A 20,233-nucleotide genomic window follows, 5' to 3' on the forward strand; every position below is an offset into this window, starting at 1 on the left:
GACATGCCTGCACCCCATTGGACTTACCTGTGTGGGTTAAATCCGGGTTATTTGACAACCTATGGCGGTGATGGTTCTGCTCAGGCAGAGCAGTGCTGATGCTCCTCATAAAGCTGTCGCTGCTGTGAAGGTTCTAGGTGACATCACAAATCCCTATGGTTACATACACAACAAAGCTGGGTTGTTGTTGTTTACACTCTGCAAGGCCTGTGGAAGTGAGTGACATCATAGCACTGTAGTTCTGAGGGTTCAAGATGGATGCAACAATCTCCTGTTGCTTCTATGAAGGCCGTAATAGACGACATCACCAAACAGCTCCATAGTCACATACACAGCAAAGGAGAGATGTTGTTTACACCTAGTGATGTCAGTGGTATTGAGTGACATCACAGCACAGTGCTAAGGCTCCTGGGCCTGGACACAGCAGCGGCTGCAATATCTCAACGGAGAATACGTTTATATCTATGTGTGTGTGTGCGCATATATATATATATATATATATATATATATATATATTTATATATATATATATATTTCTCCGCCGAAATCACTTTTAAACCCATTTCCACCTTTTTTTCCCTTCTCTTCCTCTTACTTTTTTTTCACGTTTTTTTACGTTTTTCTCCTTTTCGCCTCTTTTCTGGGCGTATTATTCTTCTTTTTCTTCTTTTTTTTCGTCTAATGCATACCCCATCAGTGCAGCAATGCTTATTCAATACCGCCAGCAGATGGAGACACTGGGGGATAATTTTCTAAGGATTTATACTGATTTTTCCTGTCTGAATTTGTCGCACAGAAAGTTGCAGGCCAAATATGTGTGACATTTCTGCGACTTTAGCTTCTAGAGCATTTTTACAACATTATACATAGGTGCTGAATACATAAAAAGCGACTGTTCAGCGACAGACAAGTCGCATCGGCTGAAAGTAGGCCAGAATGTCAGTCCATGTTGGAGCAGGTTTAGATACAGTCTAAAGCATAGATCTCAAAGTCTGTGCACAGAATTTAGCAAGGGCCTCGCACCTTCTGATGCATCAGGTAGGTGCACAATAGCATAGCCTAACCCTCTGTACTTTGGTCTATATTGATGCGGGACATAGACAGCCAGCTGATGACCAATCCATTAGTGCAATGGATGGCTGGAAGCATTTGTCTTTGCCTTTGCAATACCACAGAAGCAATGCATGGTCAATGTACAGCAATGACACACCTGTGTGAACAGCCAGGAGACCCCCCCCCCCCCCCATGTTATGTTACATAGTTACATAGTTAGTACGGTCGAAAAAAGACATATGTCCATCAAGTTCAACCAGGGAATTAAGGGGTAGGGGTGTGGCGCGATATTGGGGAAGGGATGAGATTTTATATTTCTTCATAAGCATTAATCTTATTTTGTCAATTAGGAACATTCAGCACCCACCCGCTATCAAGGCAGCTGCCTATCATGTCATGCCCTACCTGCACAGGTGTGCTGGCTACTCAAATGATCCAATTAAGGAGGCCATTTAGTCAGCAGCAGCAGAAGTCCTGTGCCTGGACGCTCCAACAGGGGCCAGACACAAGCAGAAGCAGAAGCAGCAGAAGCAGCAGCAGCACCACCTTTTGTTTTTTGGCTGCAGCAGCAGCAAGGCCCACAGGGCTGGCTAGCTGGCTAGCCAGCAAGCAGGTAGCAATGAAAGTAGGAATCTTTCTTTTTAACCCTGTAAGGGGGTGGTGCACTGTACCCGAAGATACTGCCATATCGGGTCAATGCATAGGGCGACGGAAGCAAGCTTCGAAATCGGCCCCCGTTCTCAAAAATCCATTTAATATATGGTCCCCAGATAGGGGACGTATCAGATATTAAACTGATAAGAACAGATACTACACTTGATCTTAGCCAAAAGGCCGAGAAGCGATAACCGTGAAAGGGGCGGGCCCAACAAGGTCCCCTTCATGGGCACTATCACTGCTTGCTGTCAGGGAGGCTGCCAGACAATTTTCCATGCACACTCTGGGCTGGGGGGCAGTCAACCACCAGTACACACAGCAGAACCTAAACCCATACCATTATTGCTAAGCAGCAAGACAGGGGCCCATTGCACTCCCACGGGGCCTTTTTAAATGCAATCCATAACCCGGATTTGCCAGGAACCCTTCTTACTCCTCCTACTTGCATGTGACACTGGGCTTAGGATCTGCATAGGAAACACACACACAAGCACACACCTACCTTTGTTGCCTGCAGATGCCTCCTTGGCTGTCCCCAAACGGTATCAAACCAACACCCACGGGAAGCTGTAAGCATAGAGGACATGCCTGCACCCCATTGGACTTACCTGTGTGGGTTAAATCCGGGTTATTTGACAACCTATGGCGGTGATGGTTCTGCTCAGGCAGAGCAGTGCTGATGCTCCTCATAAAGCTGTCGCTGCTGTGAAGGTTCTAGGTGACATCACAAATCCCTATGGTTACATACACAACAAAGCTGGGTTGTTGTTGTTTACACTCTGCAAGGCCTGTGGAAGTGAGTGACATCATAGCACTGTAGTTCTGAGGGTTCAAGATGGATGCAACAATCTCCTGTTGCTTCTATGAAGGCCGTAATAGACGACATCACCAAACAGCTCCATAGTCACATACACAGCAAAGGAGAGATGTTGTTTACACCTAGTGATGTCAGTGGTATTGAGTGACATCACAGCACAGTGCTAAGGCTCCTGGGCCTGGACACAGCAGCGGCTGCAATATCTCAACGGAGAATACGTTTATATCTATGTGTGTGTGTGCGCATATATATATATATATATATATATATATATATATATATATATATATATTCTCCGCCGAAATCACTTTTAAACCCATTTCCACCTTTTTTTCCCTTCTCTTCCTCTTACTTTTTTTTCACGTTTTTTTACGTTTTTCTCCTTTTCGCCTCTTTTCTGGGCGTATTATTCTTCTTTTTCTTCTTTTTTTTCGTCTAATGCATACCCCATCAGTGCAGCAATGCTTATTCAATACCGCCAGCAGATGGAGACACTGGGGGATAATTTTCTAAGGATTTATACTGATTTTTCCTGTCTGAATTTGTCGCACAGAAAGTTGCAGGCCAAATATGTGTGACATTTCTGCGACTTTAGCTTCTAGAGCATTTTTACAACATTATACATAGGTGCTGAATACATAAAAAGCGACTGTTCAGCGACAGACAAGTCGCATCGGCTGAAAGTAGGCCAGAATGTCAGTCCATGTTGGAGCAGGTTTAGATACAGTCTAAAGTATAGATCTCAAAGTCTGTGCACAGAATTTAGCAAGGGCCTCGCACCTTCTGATGCATCAGGTAGGTGCACAATAGCATAGCCTAACCCTCTGTACTTTGGTCTATATTGATGCGGGACATAGACAGCCAGCTGATGACCAATCCATTAGTGCAATGGATGGCTGGAAGCATTTGTCTTTGCCTTTGCAATACCACAGAAGCAATGCATGGTCAATGTACAGCAATGACACACCTGTGTGAACAGCCAGGAGACCCCCCCCCCCCATGTTATGTTACATAGTTACATAGTTAGTACGGTCGAAAAAAGACATATGTCCATCAAGTTCAACCAGGGAATTAAGGGGTAGGGGTGTGGCGCGATATTGGGGAAGGGATGAGATTTTATATTTCTTCATAAGCATTAATCTTATTTTGTCAATTAGGAACATTCAGCACCCACCCGCTATCAAGGCAGCTGCCTATCATGTCATGCCCTACCTGCACAGGTGTGCTGGCTACTCAAATGATCCAATTAAGGAGGCCATTTAGTCAGCAGCAGCAGAAGTCCTGTGCCTGGACGCTCCAACAGCGGCCAGACACAAGCAGAAGCAGAAGCAGCAGAAGCAGCAGCAGCACCACCTTTTGTTTTTTGGCTGCAGCAGCAGCAAGGCCCACAGGGCTGGCTAGCTGGCTAGCCAGCAAGCAGGTAGCAATGAAAGTAGGAATCTTTCTTTTTAACCCTGTAAGGGGGTGGTGCACTGTACCCGAAGATACTGCCATATCGGGTCAATGCATAGGGCGACGGAAGCAAGCTTCGAAATCGGCCCCCGTTCTCAAAAATCCATTTAATATATGGTCCCCAGATAGGGGACGTATCAGATATTAAACTGATAAGAACAGATACTACACTTGATCTTAGCCAAAAGGCCGAGAAGCGATAACCGTGAAAGGGGCGGGCCCAACAAGGTCCCCTTCATGGGCACTATCACTGCTTGCTGTCAGGGAGGCTGCCAGACAATTTTCCATGCACACTCTGGGCTGGGGGGCAGTCAACCACCAGTACACACAGCAGAACCTAAACCCATACCATTATTGCTAAGCAGCAAGACAGGGGCCCATTGCACTCCCACGGGGCCTTTTTAAATGCAATCCATAACCCGGATTTGCCAGGAACCCTTCTTACTCCTCCTACTTGCATGTGACACTGGGCTTAGGATCTGCATAGGAAACACACACACAAGCACACACCTACCTTTGTTGCCTGCAGATGCCTCCTTGGCTGTCCCCAAACGGTATCAAACCAACACCCACGGGAAGCTGTAAGCATAGAGGACATGCCTGCACCCCATTGGACTTACCTGTGTGGGTTAAATCCGGGTTATTTGACAACCTATGGCGGTGATGGTTCTGCTCAGGCAGAGCAGTGCTGATGCTCCTCATAAAGCTGTCGCTGCTGTGAAGGTTCTAGGTGACATCACAAATCCCTATGGTTACATACACAACAAAGCTGGGTTGTTGTTGTTTACACTCTGCAAGGCCTGTGGAAGTGAGTGACATCATAGCACTGTAGTTCTGAGGGTTCAAGATGGATGCAACAATCTCCTGTTGCTTCTATGAAGGCCGTAATAGACAACATCACCAAACAGCTCCATAGTCACATACACAGCAAAGGAGAGATGTTGTTTACACCTAGTGATGTCAGTGGTATTGAGTGACATCACAGCACAGTGCTAAGGCTCCTGGGCCTGGACACAGCAGCGGCTGCAATATCTCAACGGAGAATACGTTTATATCTATGTGTGTGTGTGCGCATATATATATATATATATATATATATATATATATATATATATATATATTCTCCGCCGAAATCACTTTTAAACCCATTTCCACCTTTTTTTCCCTTCTCTTCCTCTTACTTTTTTTTCAAGTTTTTTTACGTTTTTCTCCTTTTCGCCTCTTTTCTGGGCGTATTATTCTTCTTTTTCTTCTTTTTTTTCGTCTAATGCATACCCCATCAGTGCAGCAATGCTTATTCAATACCGCCAGCAGATGGAGACACTGGGGGATAATTTTCTAAGGATTTATACTGATTTTTCCTGTCTGAATTTGTCGCACAGAAAGTTGCAGGCCAAATATGTGTGACATTTCTGCGACTTTAGCTTCTAGAGCATTTTTACAACATTATACATAGGTGCTGAATACATAAAAAGCGACTGTTCAGCGACAGACAAGTCGCATCGGCTGAAAGTAGGCCAGAATGTCAGTCCATGTTGGAGCAGGTTTAGATACAGTCTAAAGCATAGATCTCAAAGTCTGTGCACAGAATTTAGCAAGGGCCTCGCACCTTCTGATGCATCAGGTAGGTGCACAATAGCATAGCCTAACCCTCTGTACTTTGGTCTATATTGATGCGGGACATAGACAGCCAGCTGATGACCAATCCATTAGTGCAATGGATGGCTGGAAGCATTTGTCTTTGCCTTTGCAATACCACAGAAGCAATGCATGGTCAATGTACAGCAATGACACACCTGTGTGAACAGCCAGGAGACCCCCCCCCCCCCCCCATGTTATGTTACATAGTTACATAGTTAGTACGGTCGAAAAAAGACATATGTCCATCAAGTTCAACCAGGGAATTAAGGGGTAGGGGTGTGGCGCGATATTGGGGAAGGGATGAGATTTTATATTTCTTCATAAGCATTAATCTTATTTTGTCAATTAGGAACATTCAGCACCCACCCGCTATCAAGGCAGCTGCCTATCATGTCATGCCCTACCTGCACAGGTGTGCTGGCTACTCAAATGATCCAATTAAGGAGGCCATTTAGTCAGCAGCAGCAGAAGTCCTGTGCCTGGACGCTCCAACAGGGGCCAGACACAAGCAGAAGCAGAAGCAGCAGAAGCACCACCTTTTGTTTTTTGGCTGCAGCAGCAGCAAGGCCCACAGGGCTGGCTAGCTGGCTAGCCAGCAAGCAGGTAGCAATGAAAGTAGGAATCTTTCTTTTTAACCCTGTAAGGGGGTGGTGCACTGTACCCGAAGATACTGCCATATCGGGTCAATGCATAGGGCGACGGAAGCAAGCTTCGAAATCGGCCCCCGTTCTCAAAAATCCATTTAATATATGGTCCCCAGATAGGGGACGTATCAGATATTAAACTGATAAGAACAGATACTACACTTGATCTTAGCCAAAAGGCCGAGAAGCGATAACCGTGAAAGGGGCGGGCCCAACAAGGTCCCCTTCATGGGCACTATCACTGCTTGCTGTCAGGGAGGCTGCCAGACAATTTTCCATGCACACTCTGGGCTGGGGGGCAGTCAACCACCAGTACACACAGCAGAACCTAAACCCATACCATTATTGCTAAGCAGCAAGACAGGGGCCCATTGCACTCCCACGGGGCCTTTTTAAATGCAATCCATAACCCGGATTTGCCAGGAACCCTTCTTACTCCTCCTACTTGCATGTGACACTGGGCTTAGGATCTGCATAGGAAACACACACACAAGCACACACCTACCTTTGTTGCCTGCAGATGCCTCCTTGGCTGTCCCCAAACGGTATCAAACCAACACCCACGGGAAGCTGTAAGCATAGAGGACATGCCTGCACCCCATTGGACTTACCTGTGTGGGTTAAATCCGGGTTATTTGACAACCTATGGCGGTGATGGTTCTGCTCAGGCAGAGCAGTGCTGATGCTCCTCATAAAGCTGTCGCTGCTGTGAAGGTTCTAGGTGACATCACAAATCCCTATGGTTACATACACAACAAAGCTGGGTTGTTGTTGTTTACACTCTGCAAGGCCTGTGGAAGTGAGTGACATCATAGCACTGTAGTTCTGAGGGTTCAAGATGGATGCAACAATCTCCTGTTGCTTCTATGAAGGCCGTAATAGACGACATCACCAAACAGCTCCATAGTCACATACACAGCAAAGGAGAGATGTTGTTTACACCTAGTGATGTCAGTGGTATTGAGTGACATCACAGCACAGTGCTAAGGCTCCTGGGCCTGGACACAGCAGCGGCTGCAATATCTCAACGGAGAATACGTTTATATCTATGTGTGTGTGTGCGCATATATATATATATATATATATATATATATATATATATATATATTTCTCCGCCGAAATCACTTTTAAACCCATTTCCACCTTTTTTTCCCTTCTCTTCCTCTTACTTTTTTTTCACGTTTTTTTACGTTTTTCTCCTTTTCGCCTCTTTTCTGGGCGTATTATTCTTCTTTTTCTTCTTTTTTTTCGTCTAATGCATACCCCATCAGTGCAGCAATGCTTATTCAATACCGCCAGCAGATGGAGACACTGGGGGATAATTTTCTAAGGATTTATACTGATTTTTCCTGTCTGAATTTGTCGCACAGAAAGTTGCAGGCCAAATATGTGTGACATTTCTGCGACTTTAGCTTCTAGAGCATTTTTACAACATTATACATAGGTGCTGAATACATAAAAAGCGACTGTTCAGCGACAGACAAGTCGCATCGGCTGAAAGTAGGCCAGAATGTCAGTCCATGTTGGAGCAGGTTTAGATACAGTCTAAAGCATAGATCTCAAAGTCTGTGCACAGAATTTAGCAAGGGCCTCGCACCTTCTGATGCATCAGGTAGGTGCACAATAGCATAGCCTAACCCTCTGTACTTTGGTCTATATTGATGCGGGACATAGACAGCCAGCTGATGACCAATCCATTAGTGCAATGGATGGCTGGAAGCATTTGTCTTTGCCTTTGCAATACCACAGAAGCAATGCATGGTCAATGTACAGCAATGACACACCTGTGTGAACAGCCAGGAGACCCCCCCCCCCCCCATGTTATGTTACATAGTTACATAGTTAGTACGGTCGAAAAAAGACATATGTCCATCAAGTTCAACCAGGGAATTAAGGGGTAGGGGTGTGGCGCGATATTGGGGAAGGGATGAGATTTTATATTTCTTCATAAGCATTAATCTTATTTTGTCAATTAGGAACATTCAGCACCCACCCGCTATCAAGGCAGCTGCCTATCATGTCATGCCCTACCTGCACAGGTGTGCTGGCTACTCAAATGATCCAATTAAGGAGGCCATTTAGTCAGCAGCAGCAGAAGTCCTGTGCCTGGACGCTCCAACAGGGGCCAGACACAAGCAGAAGCAGAAGCAGCAGAAGCAGCAGCAGCACCACCTTTTGTTTTTTGGCTGCAGCAGCAGCAAGGCCCACAGGGCTGGCTAGCTGGCTAGCCAGCAAGCAGGTAGCAATGAAAGTAGGAATCTTTCTTTTTAACCCTGTAAGGGGGTGGTGCACTGTACCCGAAGATACTGCCATATCGGGTCAATGCATAGGGCGACGGAAGCAAGCTTCGAAATCGGCCCCCGTTCTCAAAAATCCATTTAATATATGGTCCCCAGATAGGGGACGTATCAGATATTAAACTGATAAGAACAGATACTACACTTGATCTTAGCCAAAAGGCCGAGAAGCGATAACCGTGAAAGGGGCGGGCCCAACAAGGTCCCCTTCATGGGCACTATCACTGCTTGCTGTCAGGGAGGCTGCCAGACAATTTTCCATGCACACTCTGGGCTGGGGGGCAGTCAACCACCAGTACACACAGCAGAACCTAAACCCATACCATTATTGCTAAGCAGCAAGACAGGGGCCCATTGCACTCCCACGGGGCCTTTTTAAATGCAATCCATAACCCGGATTTGCCAGGAACCCTTCTTACTCCTCCTACTTGCATGTGACACTGGGCTTAGGATCTGCATAGGAAACACACACACAAGCACACACCTACCTTTGTTGCCTGCAGATGCCTCCTTGGCTGTCCCCAAACGGTATCAAACCAACACCCACGGGAAGCTGTAAGCATAGAGGACATGCCTGCACCCCATTGGACTTACCTGTGTGGGTTAAATCCGGGTTATTTGACAACCTATGGCGGTGATGGTTCTGCTCAGGCAGAGCAGTGCTGATGCTCCTCATAAAGCTGTCGCTGCTGTGAAGGTTCTAGGTGACATCACAAATCCCTATGGTTACATACACAACAAAGCTGGGTTGTTGTTGTTTACACTCTGCAAGGCCTGTGGAAGTGAGTGACATCATAGCACTGTAGTTCTGAGGGTTCTAGATGGATGCAACAATCTCCTGTTGCTTCTATGAAGGCCGTAATAGACGACATCACCAAACAGCTCCATAGTCACATACACAGCAAAGGAGAGATGTTGTTTACACCTAGTGATGTCAGTGGTATTGAGTGACATCACAGCACAGTGCTAAGGCTCCTGGGCCTGGACACAGCAGCGGCTGCAATATCTCAACGGAGAATACGTTTATATATATGTGTGTGTGTGCGCGTATATATATATATATATATATATATATATATATATATATATATATATTTCTCCGCCGAAATCACTTTTAAACCCATTTCCACCTTTTTTTCCCTTCTCTTCCTCTTACTTTTTTTTCACGTTTTTTTACGTTTTTCTCCTTTTCGCCTCTTTTCTGGGCGTATTATTCTTCTTTTTCTTCTTTTTTTTCGTCTAATGCATACCCCATCAGTGCAGCAATGCTTATTCAATACCGCCAGCAGATGGAGACACTGGGGGATAATTTTCTAAGGATTTATACTGATTTTTCCTGTCTGAATTTGTCGCACAGAAAGTTGCAGGCCAAATATGTGTGACATTTCTGCGACTTTAGCTTCTAGAGCATTTTTACAACATTATACATAGGTGCTGAATACATAAAAAGCGACTGTTCAGCGACAGACAAGTCGCATCGGCTGAAAGTAGGCCAGAATGTCAGTCCATGTTGGAGCAGGTTTAGATACAGTCTAAAGCATAGATCTCAAAGTCTGTGCACAGAATTTAGCAAGGGCCTCGCACCTTCTGATGCATCAGGTAGGTGCACAATAGCATAGCCTAACCCTCTGTACTTTGGTCTATATTGATGCGGGACATAGACAGCCAGCTGATGACCAATCCATTAGTGCAATGGATGGCTGGAAGCATTTGTCTTTGCCTTTGCAATACCACAGAAGCAATGCATGGTCAATGTACAGCAATGACACACCTGTGTGAACAGCCAGGAGACCCCCCCCCCCCATGTTATGTTACATAGTTACATAGTTAGTACGGTCGAAAAAAGACATATGTCCATCAAGTTCAACCAGGGAATTAAGGGGTAGGGGTGTGGCGCGATATTGGGGAAGGGATGAGATTTTATATTTCTTCATAAGCATTAATCTTATTTTGTCAATTAGGAACATTCAGCACCCACCCGCTATCAAGGCAGCTGCCTATCATGTCATGCCCTACCTGCACAGGTGTGCTGGCTACTCAAATGATCCAATTAAGGAGGCCATTTAGTCAGCAGCAGCAGAAGTCCTGTGCCTGGACGCTCCAACAGCGGCCAGACACAAGCAGAAGCAGAAGCAGCAGCAGCACCACCTTTTGTTTTTTGGCTGCAGCAGCAGCAGCAGCAAGGCCCACAGGGCTGGCTAGCTGGCTAGCCAGCAAGCAGGTAGCAATGAAAGTAGGAATCTTTCTTTTTAACCCTGTAAGGGGGTGGTGCACTGTACCCGAAGATACTGCCATATCGGGTCAATGCATAGGGCGACGGAAGCAAGCTTCGAAATCGGCCCCCGTTCTCAAAAATCCATTTAATATATGGTCCCCAGATAGGGGACGTATCAGATATTAAACTGATAAGAACAGATACTACACTTGATCTTAGCCAAAAGGCCGAGAAGCGATAACCGTGAAAGGGGCGGGCCCAACAAGGTCCCCTTCATGGGCACTATCACTGCTTGCTGTCAGGGAGGCTGCCAGACAATTTTCCATGCACACTCTGGGCTGGGGGGCAGTCAACCACCAGTACACACAGCAGAACCTAAACCCATACCATTATTGCTAAGCAGCAAGACAGGGGCCCATTGCACTCCCACGGGGCCTTTTTAAATGCAATCCATAACCCGGATTTGCCAGGAACCCTTCTTACTCCTCCTACTTGCATGTGACACTGGGCTTAGGATCTGCATAGGAAACACACACACAAGCACACACCTACCTTTGTTGCCTGCAGATGCCTCCTTGGCTGTCCCCAAACGGTATCAAACCAACACCCACGGGAAGCTGTAAGCATAGAGGACATGCCTGCACCCCATTGGACTTACCTGTGTGGGTTAAATCCGGGTTATTTGACAACCTATGGCGGTGATGGTTCTGCTCAGGCAGAGCAGTGCTGATGCTCCTCATAAAGCTGTCGCTGCTGTGAAGGTTCTAGGTGACATCACAAATCCCTATGGTTACATACACAACAAAGCTGGGTTGTTGTTGTTTACACTCTGCAAGGCCTGTGGAAGTGAGTGACATCATAGCACTGTAGTTCTGAGGGTTCAAGATGGATGCAACAATCTCCTGTTGCTTCTATGAAGGCCGTAATAGACGACATCACCAAACAGCTCCATAGTCACATACACAGCAAAGGAGAGATGTTGTTTACACCTAGTGATGTCAGTGGTATTGAGTGACATCACAGCACAGTGCTAAGGCTCCTGGGCCTGGACACAGCAGCGGCTGCAATATCTCAACGGAGAATACGTTTATATCTATGTGTGTGTGTGCGCATATATATATATATATATATATATATATATATATATATATATATATTTCTCCGCCGAAATCACTTTTAAACCCATTTCCACCTTTTTTTCCCTTCTCTTCCTCTTACTTTTTTTTCACGTTTTTTTACGTTTTTCTCCTTTTCGCCTCTTTTCTGGGCGTATTATTCTTCTTTTTCTTCTTTTTTTTCGTCTAATGCATACCCCATCAGTGCAGCAATGCTTATTCAATACCGCCAGCAGATGGAGACACTGGGGGATAATTTTCTAAGGATTTATACTGATTTTTCCTGTCTGAATTTGTCGCACAGAAAGTTGCAGGCCAAATATGTGTGACATTTCTGCGACTTTAGCTTCTAGAGCATTTTTACAACATTATACATAGGTGCTGAATACATAAAAAGCGACTGTTCAGCGACAGACAAGTCGCATCGGCTGAAAGTAGGCCAGAATGTCAGTCCATGTTGGAGCAGGTTTAGATACAGTCTAAAGCATAGATCTCAAAGTCTGTGCACAGAATTTAGCAAGGGCCTCGCACCTTCTGATGCATCAGGTAGGTGCACAATAGCATAGCCTAACCCTCTGTACTTTGGTCTATATTGATGCGGGACATAGACAGCCAGCTGATGACCAATCCATTAGTGCAATGGATGGCTGGAAGCATTTGTCTTTGCCTTTGCAATACCACAGAAGCAATGCATGGTCAATGTACAGCAATGACACACCTGTGTGAACAGCCAGGAGACCCCCCCCCCCCCCATGTTATGTTACATAGTTACATAGTTAGTACGGTCGAAAAAAGACATATGTCCATCAAGTTCAACCAGGGAATTAAGGGGTAGGGGTGTGGCGCGATATTGGGGAAGGGATGAGATTTTATATTTCTTCATAAGCATTAATCTTATTTTGTCAATTAGGAACATTCAGCACCCACCCGCTATCAAGGCAGCTGCCTATCATGTCATGCCCTACCTGCACAGGTGTGCTGGCTACTCAAATGATCCAATTAAGGAGGCCATTTAGTCAGCAGCAGCAGAAGTCCTGTGCCTGGACGCTCCAACAGCGGCCAGACACAAGCAGAAGCAGAAGCAGCAGAAGCAGCAGCAGCACCACCTTTTGTTTTTTGGCTGCAGCAGCAGCAAGGCCCACAGGGCTGGCTAGCTGGCTAGCCAGCAAGCAGGTAGCAATGAAAGTAGGAATCTTTCTTTTTAACCCTGTAAGGGGGTGGTGCACTGTACCCGAAGATACTGCCATATCGGGTCAATGCATAGGGCGACGGAAGCAAGCTTCGAAATCGGCCCCCGTTCTCAAAAATCCATTTAATATATGGTCCCCAGATAGGGGACGTATCAGATATTAAACTGATAAGAACAGATACTACACTTGATCTTAGCCAAAAGGCCGAGAAGCGATAACCGTGAAAGGGGCGGGCCCAACAAGGTCCCCTTCATGGGCACTATCACTGCTTGCTGTCAGGGAGGCTGCCAGACAATTTTCCATGCACACTCTGGGCTGGGGGGCAGTCAACCACCAGTACACACAGCAGAACCTAAACCCATACCATTATTGCTAAGCAGCAAGACAGGGGCCCATTGCACTCCCACGGGGCCTTTTTAAATGCAATCCATAACCCGGATTTGCCAGGAACCCTTCTTACTCCTCCTACTTGCATGTGACACTGGGCTTAGGATCTGCATAGGAAACACACACACAAGCACACACCTACCTTTGTTGCCTGCAGATGCCTCCTTGGCTGTCCCCAAACGGTATCAAACCAACACCCACGGGAAGCTGTAAGCATAGAGGACATGCCTGCACCCCATTGGACTTACCTGTGTGGGTTAAATCCGGGTTATTTGACAACCTATGGCGGTGATGGTTCTGCTCAGGCAGAGCAGTGCTGATGCTCCTCATAAAGCTGTCGCTGCTGTGAAGGTTCTAGGTGACATCACAAATCCCTATGGTTACATACACAACAAAGCTGGGTTGTTGTTGTTTACACTCTGCAAGGCCTGTGGAAGTGAGTGACATCATAGCACTGTAGTTCTGAGGGTTCAAGATGGATGCAACAATCTCCTGTTGCTTCTATGAAGGCCGTAATAGACGACATCACCAAACAGCTCCATAGTCACATACACAGCAAAGGAGAGATGTTGTTTACACCTAGTGATGTCAGTGGTATTGAGTGACATCACAGCACAGTGCTAAGGCTCCTGGGCCTGGACACAGCAGCGGCTGCAATATCTCAACGGAGAATACGTTTATATCTATGTGTGTGTGTGCGCATATATATATATATATATATATATATATATATATATATATATATATTTCTCCGCCGAAATCACTTTTAAACCCATTTCCACCTTTTTTTCCCTTCTCTTCCTCTTACTTTTTTTTCACGTTTTTTTACGTTTTTCTCCTTTTCGCCTCTTTTCTGGGCGTATTATTCTTCTTTTTCTTCTTTTTTTTCGTCTAATGCATACCCCATCAGTGCAGCAATGCTTATTCAATACCGCCAGCAGATGGAGACACTGGGGGATAATTTTCTAAGGATTTATACTGATTTTTCCTGTCTGAATTTGTCGCACAGAAAGTTGCAGGCCAAATATGTGTGACATTTCTGCGACTTTAGCTTCTAGAGCATTTTTACAACATTATACATAGGTGCTGAATACATAAAAAGCGACTGTTCAGCGACAGACAAGTCGCATCGGCTGAAAGTAGGCCAGAATGTCAGTCCATGTTGGAGCAGGTTTAGATACAGTCTAAAGCATAGATCTCAAAGTCTGTGCACAGAATTTAGCAAGGGCCTCGCACCTTCTGATGCATCAGGTAGGTGCACAATAGCATAGCCTAACCCTCTGTACTTTGGTCTATATTGATGCGGGACATAGACAGCCAGCTGATGACCAATCCATTAGTGCAATGGATGGCTGGAAGCATTTGTCTTTGCCTTTGCAATACCACAGAAGCAATGCATGGTCAATGTACAGCAATGACACACCTGTGTGAACAGCCAGGAGACCCCCCCCCCCCCCATGTTATGTTACATAGTTACATAGTTAGTACGGTCGAAAAAAGACATATGTCCATCAAGTTCAACCAGGGAATTAAGGGGTAGGGGTGTGGCGCGATATTGGGGAAGGGATGAGATTTTATATTTCTTCATAAGCATTAATCTTATTTTGTCAATTAGGAACATTCAGCACCCACCCGCTATCAAGGCAGCTGCCTATCATGTCATGCCCTACCTGCACAGGTGTGCTGGCTACTCAAATGATCCAATTAAGGAGGCCATTTAGTCAGCAGCAGCAGAAGTCCTGTGCCTGGACGCTCCAACAGGGGCCAGACACAAGCAGAAGCAGAAGCAGCAGAAGCAGCAGCAGCACCACCTTTTGTTTTTTGGCTGCAGCAGCAGCAAGGCCCACAGGGCTGGCTAGCTGGCTAGCCAGCAAGCAGGTAGCAATGAAAGTAGGAATCTTTCTTTTTAACCCTGTAAGGGGGTGGTGCACTGTACCCGAAGATACTGCCATATCGGGTCAATGCATAGGGCGACGGAAGCAAGCTTCGAAATCGGCCCCCGTTCTCAAAAATCCATTTAATATATGGTCCCCAGATAGGGGACGTATCAGATATTAAACTGATAAGAACAGATACTACACTTGATCTTAGCCAAAAGGCCGAGAAGCGATAACCGTGAAAGGGGCGGGCCCAACAAGGTCCCCTTCATGGGCACTATCACTGCTTGCTGTCAGGGAGGCTGCCAGACAATTTTCCATGCACACTCTGGGCTGGGGGGCAGTCAACCACCAGTACACACAGCAGAACCTAAACCCATACCATTATTGCTAAGCAGCAAGACAGGGGCCCATTGCACTCCCACGGGGCCTTTTTAAATGCAATCCATAACCCGGATTTGCCAGGAACCCTTCTTACTCCTCCTACTTGCATGTGACACTGGGCTTAGGATCTGCATAGGAAACACACACACAAGCACACACCTACCTTTGTTGCCTGCAGATGCCTCCTTGGCTGTCCCCAAACGGTATCAAACCAACACCCACGGGAAGCTGTAAGCATAGAGGACATGCCTGCACCCCATTGGACTTACCTGTGTGGGTTAAATCCGGGTTATTTGACAACCTATGGCGGTGATGGTTCTGCTCAGGCAGAGCAGTGCTGATGCTCCTCATAAAGCTGTCGCTGCTGTGAAGGTTCTAGGTGACATCACAAATCCCTATGGTTACATACACAACAAAGCTGGGTTGTTGTTGTTTACACTCTGCAAGGCCTGTGGAAGTGAGTGACATCATAGCACTGTAGTTCTGAGGGTTCAAGATGGATGCAACAATCTCCTGTTGCTTCTATGAAGGCCGTAATAGACGACATCACCAAACAGCTCCATAGTCACATACACAGCAAAGGAGAGATGTTGTTTACACCTAGTGATGTCAGTGGTATTGAGTGACATCACAGCACAGTGCTAAGGCTCCTGGGCCTGGACACAGCAGCGGCTGCAATATCTCAACGGAGAATACGTTTATATCTATGTGTGTGTGTGCGCATATATATATATATATATATATATATATATATATATATATATATATATATATATATTTCTCCGCCGAAATCACTTTTAAACCCATTTCCACCTTTTTTTCCCTTCTCTTCCTCTTACTTTTTTTTCACGTTTTTTTACGTTTTTCTCCTTTTCGCCTCTTTTCTGGGCGTATTATTCTTCTTTTTCTTCTTTTTTTTCGTCTAATGCATACCCCATCAGTGCAGCAATGCTTATTCAATACCGCCAGCAGATGGAGACACTGGGGGATAATTTTCTAAGGATTTATACTGATTTTTCCTGTCTGAATTTGTCGCACAGAAAGTTGCAGGCCAAATATGTGTGACATTTCTGCGACTTTAGCTTCTAGAGCATTTTTACAACATTATACATAGGTGCTGAATACATAAAAAGCGACTGTTCAGCGACAGACAAGTCGCATCGGCTGAAAGTAGGCCAGAATGTCAGTCCATGTTGGAGCAGGTTTAGATACAGTCTAAAGTATAGATCTCAAAGTCTGTGCACAGAATTTAGCAAGGGCCTCGCACCTTCTGATGCATCAGGTAGGTGCACAATAGCATAGCCTAACCCTCTGTACTTTGGTCTATATTGATGCGGGACATAGACAGCCAGCTGATGACCAATCCATTAGTGCAATGGATGGCTGGAAGCATTTGTCTTTGCCTTTGCAATACCACAGAAGCAATGCATGGTCAATGTACAGCAATGACACACCTGTGTGAACAGCCAGGAGACCCCCCCCCCCCCCATGTTATGTTACATAGTTACATAGTTAGTACGGTCGAAAAAAGACATATGTCCATCAAGTTCAACCAGGGAATTAAGGGGTAGGGGTGCGGCGCGATATTGGGGAAGGGATGAGATTTTATATTTCTTCATAAGCATTAATCTTATTTTGTCAATTAGGAACATTCAGCACCCACCCGCTATCAAGGCAGCTGCCTATCATGTCATGCCCTACCTGCACAGGTGTGCTGGCTACTCAAATGATCCAATTAAGGAGGCCATTTAGTCAGCAGCAGCAGAAGTCCTGTGCCTGGACGCTCCAACAGCGGCCAGACACAAGCAGAAGCAGAAGCAGCAGAAGCAGCAGCAGCACCACCTTTTGTTTTTTGGCTGCAGCAGCAGCAAGGCCCACAGGGCTGGCTAGCTGGCTAGCCAGCAAGCAGGTAGCAATGAAAGTAGGAATCTTTCTTTTTAACCCTGTAAGGGGGTGGTGCACTGTACCCGAAGATACTGCCATATCGGGTCAATGCATAGGGCGACGGAAGCAAGCTTCGAAATCGGCCCCCGTTCTCAAAAATCCATTTAATATATGGTCCCCAGATAGGGGACGTATCAGATATTAAACTGATAAGAACAGATACTACACTTGATCTTAGCCAAAAGGCCGAGAAGCGATAACCGTGAAAGGGGCGGGCCCAACAAGGTGCCCTTCATGGGCACTATCACTGCTTGCTGTCAGGGAGGCTGCCAGACAATTTTCCATGCACACTCTGGGCTGGGGGGCAGTCAACCACCAGTACACACAGCAGAACCTAAACCCATACCATTATTGCTAAGCAGCAAGACAGGGGCCCATTGCACTCCCACGGGGCCTTTTTAAATGCAATCCATAACCCGGATTTGCCAGGAACCCTTCTTACTCCTCCTACTTGCATGTGACACTGGGCTTAGGATCTGCATAGGAAACACACACACAAGCACACACCTACCTTTGTTGCCTGCAGATGCCTCCTTGGCTGTCCCCAAACGGTATCAAACCAACACCCACGGGAAGCTGTAAGCATAGAGGACATGCCTGCACCCCATTGGACTTACCTGTGTGGGTTAAATCCGGGTTATTTGACAACCTATGGCGGTGATGGTTCTGCTCAGGCAGAGCAGTGCTGATGCTCCTCATAAAGCTGTCGCTGCTGTGAAGGTTCTAGGTGACATCACAAATCCCTATGGTTACATACACAACAAAGCTGGGTTGTTGTTGTTTACACTCTGCAAGGCCTGTGGAAGTGAGTGACATCATAGCACTGTAGTTCTGAGGGTTCTAGATGGATGCAACAATCTCCTGTTGCTTCTATGAAGGCCATAATAGACGACATCACCAAACAGCTCCATAGTCACATACACAGCAAAGGAGAGATGTTGTTTACACCTAGTGATGTCAGTGGTATTGAGTGACATCACAGCACAGTGCTAAGGCTCCTGGGCCTGGACACAGCAGCGGCTGCAATATCTCAACGGAGAATACGTTTATATATATGTGTGTGTGTGCGCGTATATATATATATATATATATATATATATATATATATATATATATATTTCTCCGCCGAAATCACTTTTAAACCCATTTCCACCTTTTTTTCCCTTCTCTTCCTCTTACTTTTTTTTCACGTTTTTTTACGTTTTTCTCCTTTTCGCCTCTTTTCTGGGCGTATTATTCTTCTTTTTCTTCTTTTTTTTCGTCTAATGCATACCCCATCAGTGCAGCAATGCTTATTCAATACCGCCAGCAGATGGAGACACTGGGGGATAATTTTCTAAGGATTTATACTGATTTTTCCTGTCTGAATTTGTCGCACAGAAAGTTGCAGGCCAAATATGTGTGACATTTCTGCGACTTTAGCTTCTAGAGCATTTTTACAACATTATACATAGGTGCTGAATACATAAAAAGCGACTGTTCAGCGACAGACAAGTCGCATCGGCTGAAAGTAGGCCAGAATGTCAGTCCATGTTGGAGCAGGTTTAGATACAGTCTAAAGTATAGATCTCAAAGTCTGTGCACAGAATTTAGCAAGGGCCTCGCACCTTCTGATGCATCAGGTAGGTGCACAATAGCATAGCCTAACCCTCTGTACTTTGGTCTATATTGATGCGGGACATAGACAGCCAGCTGATGACCAATCCATTAGTGCAATGGATGGCTGGAAGCATTTGTCTTTGCCTTTGCAATACCACAGAAGCAATGCATGGTCAATGTACAGCAATGACACACCTGTGTGAACAGCCAGGAGACCCCCCCCCCCCCATGTTATGTTACATAGTTACATAGTTAGTACGGTCGAAAAAAGACATATGTCCATCAAGTTCAACCAGGGAATTAAGGGGTAGGGGTGTGGCGCGATATTGGGGAAGGGATGAGATTTTATATTTCTTCATAAGCATTAATCTTATTTTGTCAATTAGGAACATTCAGCACCCACCCGCTATCAAGGCAGCTGCCTATCATGTCATGCCCTACCTGCACAGGTGTGCTGGCTACTCAAATGATCCAATTAAGGAGGCCATTTAGTCAGCAGCAGCAGAAGTCCTGTGCCTGGACGCTCCAACAGCGGCCAGACACAAGCAGAAGCAGAAGCAGCAGAAGCAGCAGCAGCACCACCTTTTGTTTTTTGGCTGCAGCAGCAGCAAGGCCCACAGGGCTGGCTAGCTGGCTAGCCAGCAAGCAGGTAGCAATGAAAGTAGGAATCTTTCTTTTTAACCCTGTAAGGGGGTGGTGCACTGTACCCGAAGATACTGCCATATCGGGTCAATGCATAGGGCGACGGAAGCAAGCTTCGAAATCGGCCCCCGTTCTCAAAAATCCATTTAATATATGGTCCCCAGATAGGGGACGTATCAGATATTAAACTGATAAGAACAGATACTACACTTGATCTTAGCCAAAAGGCCGAGAAGCGATAACCGTGAAAGGGGCGGGCCCAACAAGGTGCCCTTCATGGGCACTATCACTGCTTGCTGTCAGGGAGGCTGCCAGACAA

The 20,233-nt window shown here is 45.9% G+C and overlaps 9 non-coding genes across 9 annotated transcripts; all 9 read right to left on the reverse strand.

The window, feature by feature from the left end:
- Nucleotides 1–1,708: 1,708 nt before the first annotated feature.
- On the reverse strand, nt 1,709–1,899 carry LOC130302432 (U2 spliceosomal RNA). Its single transcript, XR_008852636.1, has one exon. It is a non-coding gene; the product is annotated as a U2 spliceosomal RNA (small nuclear RNA).
- Nucleotides 1,900–3,989: 2,090 nt separating this feature from the next.
- Nucleotides 3,990–4,180, reverse strand: LOC130302444 (U2 spliceosomal RNA). Its single transcript, XR_008852647.1, has one exon. It is a non-coding gene; the product is annotated as a U2 spliceosomal RNA (small nuclear RNA).
- A 2,085-nt stretch (nt 4,181–6,265) lies between these two features.
- LOC130302455 (U2 spliceosomal RNA) lies at nt 6,266–6,456 on the reverse strand. Its single transcript, XR_008852658.1, has one exon. It is a non-coding gene; the product is annotated as a U2 spliceosomal RNA (small nuclear RNA).
- Nucleotides 6,457–8,545: 2,089 nt separating this feature from the next.
- Nucleotides 8,546–8,736, reverse strand: LOC130302466 (U2 spliceosomal RNA). The gene has a single exon (XR_008852669.1). It is a non-coding gene; the product is annotated as a U2 spliceosomal RNA (small nuclear RNA).
- Nucleotides 8,737–10,824: 2,088 nt separating this feature from the next.
- Nucleotides 10,825–11,015, reverse strand: LOC130302478 (U2 spliceosomal RNA). Its single transcript, XR_008852681.1, has one exon. It is a non-coding gene; the product is annotated as a U2 spliceosomal RNA (small nuclear RNA).
- A 2,091-nt stretch (nt 11,016–13,106) lies between these two features.
- LOC130302434 (U2 spliceosomal RNA) lies at nt 13,107–13,297 on the reverse strand. Its single transcript, XR_008852637.1, has one exon. It is a non-coding gene; the product is annotated as a U2 spliceosomal RNA (small nuclear RNA).
- A 2,091-nt stretch (nt 13,298–15,388) lies between these two features.
- LOC130302435 (U2 spliceosomal RNA) lies at nt 15,389–15,579 on the reverse strand. The gene has a single exon (XR_008852638.1). It is a non-coding gene; the product is annotated as a U2 spliceosomal RNA (small nuclear RNA).
- A 2,101-nt stretch (nt 15,580–17,680) lies between these two features.
- LOC130302436 (U2 spliceosomal RNA) lies at nt 17,681–17,871 on the reverse strand. Its single transcript, XR_008852639.1, has one exon. It is a non-coding gene; the product is annotated as a U2 spliceosomal RNA (small nuclear RNA).
- Nucleotides 17,872–19,963: 2,092 nt separating this feature from the next.
- Nucleotides 19,964–20,154, reverse strand: LOC130302437 (U2 spliceosomal RNA). The gene has a single exon (XR_008852640.1). It is a non-coding gene; the product is annotated as a U2 spliceosomal RNA (small nuclear RNA).
- Between the last annotated feature and the right edge of the window lie 79 nt (nt 20,155–20,233).

Source organism: Hyla sarda, unplaced genomic scaffold (assembly GCF_029499605.1).
Source record: "Hyla sarda isolate aHylSar1 unplaced genomic scaffold, aHylSar1.hap1 scaffold_1167, whole genome shotgun sequence".
In the NCBI taxonomy this organism is placed as follows: Eukaryota; Metazoa; Chordata; class Amphibia; order Anura; family Hylidae; genus Hyla; species Hyla sarda.